Here is a 4,336-nt window from a genome sequence, read left to right as displayed (position 1 = left end):
GTGGCTTTTGTACCAGCTGAACTAGCTTCCACACAACACAACTATCCCAGCTGTTTCTCTTATTTAGCAGTTACGTTGACTTTATCCAAAAAGTGGAATTTGTACCTTTTTAGGGGTGCCCATGTTCAGCATTGAATTTCTTTGTCATGCCACACTCCACAGTGGTGTTTAATGGCCAACAAAATGGTGGTTAATGACCAACAAAAGTATTTCGGGTTTTACCTAGCCTAGTAGGGACAATATTTCCGTTGAAAAATTCCAAAAACTGATATTTCTTCTCCACACAAATATTCTATCTTCAAAGCAAATGGTGATATCAGACCTATTTCTGCTCCCTGAGATGCCCCAAGTACTTTTTCATAAGCATCTAAAATTTGAAGGTTTTATCTTCTAAAATTATCTAAATTTCTGTGCAAGGTTATCAACAGAGGGAAAAACATCTTACACTAAAAGCCGAGTTCTGACTAACGTTATATATCAGACTTGTAGTGAGAAAATAATTTCTAATTTGTTTATACTGATTGAAAATGTCTGATAGGTCAATTTTTCATTCTTCTAGTTGACTGGAATGCCAGTGTTCTGGTAAAAGGGTTAATAATATTTAACCTCATGGGAAGAAATTTTTAACTCGCAGTTACTGTAGTGACTACATGGATTTATCATGTCGCATAGCATAATACAGTATTGCAAGAGAAGAAGAACATACGATAATTATAAATGATGAGTTGTGCATGTGTATATGTGTTTTAGAGCCAAGTACACAAGTGTTTGTATCTGGTGAAGGTTGAATTGTGGAAAATTTCAGATCACGTTCAAAGAAATTACAGACTGGGTATGGCCTGTCAGTTGGTCATCTCGTCATCTATAAGGAAATATTTGTCAGGGTTTTTTTTTTTTTACCACATATTTCCAGGATTAGTCTTGAAAAGGCATTCAGTCTGAGAAAAAAAACTTTTGAAGACTATCTGCAAACATGTATTCACAAGTATGACGTGATCTGGTATGGTATAAAAGTACACAAAACTAACACATGTCCTGACAATAGTACTCTATAAAAAAGTGCCTCGTGTTTGAAGAGTTTAATTAAAGCAAATGAAAAAATCCCCACCCTTTGTCTACAAGGACAAACAATACCATGTTTTTACAGGAACACTTCAAAAAACGTGTCTGTTTAAGTCCCATGTGGAATTTTATTCTGACATTTAGTCACACCAACAACCATCTGGTATTAGTGGCCGTATTTTGAAGGTTTTTTTTTTTTTATTTTTTCAAAAAATTATAAAGAATACGATGTGGAACAAAGGCCCTTTGTTCTTCAGTTTATTTACATCAACAGTGTCTCATTGACTGAGATGAGTGATGTATGCCAAATAAATAGAAAACATTAAATAAGGCATTGTAGTTTTATTTGTCTATGCACCTGATGATTTTACTGGACTTGTTTATCAGGAAGAAAGACTCCATGCGGTTATCACTGACTAGTACATAAACAAGCCTGATGTATTTATTAGTTAAAAGGAAATAAATGTTACATGGTACACGTGGTGTATTCGAGTATGGCATCATGTTTATACAAAAGAATAGCAAAAGACGGTTAGAGTAAATAGCCATTTTTAGCTGGTTGAGTTAATGAAGTAAAGGTATAGTGTATTGAAGTTAGAGAAATACGGGGGGGGGGGGGGGGTAATAGAGACAGAGAGACAGAGAGAGTAGAACTGCTTCTTTAATACAGGTTGCTGTGGTTAAAAGTCAGTCACGCACAGGCGATTGTCTTTAAAGACCCGAAGCGAATGGAAAACATTTGTGAAGCCATCTCACACGCTCCCTTACTATAGGCACATATGGACATGTCTCTCATCTCACAGTAACAAACTCACAATATGGAGTGACGGCATGTTCACGGGCGTCTTAACAGGCTTTCGTACAGTAATGCTCATAGATGTAACCTATTTCTGTGATTTCACTGCTGTCAGAAATCTGTGCATAACACTGAATGTCAGAAATGGTTAGACAACACCAGTTTTGTAGTAAGAAATTTGCTCTGCCAAGCATGAAGAAAAATTACATTTCCTATGCTGCCAATAACATAAAAATTGAGAAATGGCAAATAATAATATGATTTTAGTAGTATTCATATCAAAATAGACCTTATGGTTAAGGGTTAGGGATAGGGCCTAGAGGATTTGGGTAATTCTGTGAGATTATACGGTATGTAACTGCTAATATGAAAACTTTTATGTGTTATTGGTTGTGTAACACGATAAGATGTATCATATTGTTATGCACTACTGTGTGCCACTTATTAACTTGTCAGTTATTCAGTATTTACTATTAACTTATTTGTAAGTATAATAATACTAACAGAAAAAATATGAATTTAGAGTTTGAGTGATGGATCCACAGACAGATCCTGGAAGTTTACAGGGTTATTTTTTATAGAGCTCTGTTATGATGTGCAATAATCCAGTGACAGTCATTTTAAGAGCATAATATTGATAATCACACTAGTGTATAATATTTGCATCATACAAATGCAGTGATTGCTGAAAAAAGCAAGTAATTACGTCATTTACTTTGATTTGCTTTGTGATATTGGAACTGGTGACACTTATCCTCACAGATTTTTGTTAATTTATTCTTCAAAGCAATACCAACATGACAGACTAGAACCATAGAATACAACCATTTATTTAATCCCCTCAAGAAGCTTATAGAATTCTAGACAAACCAGAATTAGTTTAAATAGAAAGGCCTTAAACCTAAAATTGCTCTGTTATAGAGGAAAAACTAATGGCTGGAGTATTACCACATCCAAGGTTGATTATTATCCTATAACAGCACATCCTGAAGTATTGTATTCCTCTAATACCGCAGCAATTTGCCAAGGTTTACAGTTTTGTGGGGGTTTTTTTTAAGAACAACACCTCATATTTTTTATTGTTAATGTATTGCAACATCAGTAAAAGAAGTTAAAGCAGCTATTAACATTGTTCCCTGACATTCTTTTCAAGTTACTTAAGACCAGCAATATGCAGTTTGTTACAGAGACTTTCTAATGTTTAAAAACTAGTTTGCTTCTTGCTTTGACTGTCATGGTTGTCCCCTTTTGTTTTTCTGTTGAACAATGTTTGGTGTTCAGCAGTGAATCCCATGTGTTTCGATTTGCCTCTGCCCCTGTCTTGTCATTGGGTTGTTACTGGATTGTGTTCACCTGCTTTGTGTTAGTCTTTAATTAGCTTGTCTATATACACGCATTGTTGCAGAGTCTCATTGTTGTTTTCTATATTACATGGATTTGCTCAAATAAAAGCAGTAATTTGTGCACACTTGCACTCTCTAACTCACTTCATGCTTCAGTTACTAAATAAATAAATAAATGTCTCCATCCAAAAGCATTGCCATATCAACAGTTAAACTTTCTTTAATTCATTAAATTAGAACAAGTGTAATCCATTTATTAATACTCTCTATTATGTGGTGTGTCTGCCTTACGAATCCACTTTTAATTAGCTGTTAGTTTAAATGTTTAAAATGGCAACTAATGGATGCTTAAATATAGCGATTTTGCCTTTTAGCAGGCACAAACATCACAGCCCCCTTTACACCTTTAGAAAGAAACCTTTTCACCCAGTACTGTAAACAGAACAGGTATAAAGTACATTTAATACACTGTACAAGTTATTGTCTTATAACCCATGCAATTAATTTTATTTGAAATATAAATCAGCATCAAATTACTGTAAAGACATTGACAATAAAATCAAGTAATATCTTACATATCATAAAATAACACAATCCAGTCCATTTACTCATTTTGCTGAGGATACACCTGAGCAGATTAAGGGTTAAAAGGTTAAGGGTATTTGCTCAAGGGCCCAACCATAGGACTGTGGTCCTGAGATTTTGGTGTCTGATCTGTAACTCAAAGCCCTAACCACTGAGCCACCATAACTAGCTAAACTAGCTTTTATTGATACAACCCCCTGAACCAGCTTTAACTGATTAAGCATCGAGTTAACTTACAATAAATGGTCACATTTAGTGCTTTAGCAAAACAAAGATTTTACTAGCGTATACACTAATACAGGGTTAATATTTGCCAAAAATAGTCACCATCCTGTAAACATAACACATTTTTATGTTATATAAAAACTGTAATTTAAAAGCACTTTTTAAGGGTGAATGCTACTTGACGTGTAGTCGTGTGGGAAACCTCTGCAACAACAGCACGTGCAGCTGATGAAGTTTGTCCAGCGCACACACAGTAGCGGCGAAAATAAACGATATGGGCGTGGCTTAAGACACCTGCCTTCGTCTACCTGCCGTCAGGCGGAAA

This window comes from Hemibagrus wyckioides, linkage group LG14 (assembly GCF_019097595.1).
Source record: "Hemibagrus wyckioides isolate EC202008001 linkage group LG14, SWU_Hwy_1.0, whole genome shotgun sequence".
NCBI classification, from domain to species: Eukaryota; Metazoa; Chordata; class Actinopteri; order Siluriformes; family Bagridae; genus Hemibagrus; species Hemibagrus wyckioides.
This window is presented reverse-complemented; position numbering follows the sequence as displayed.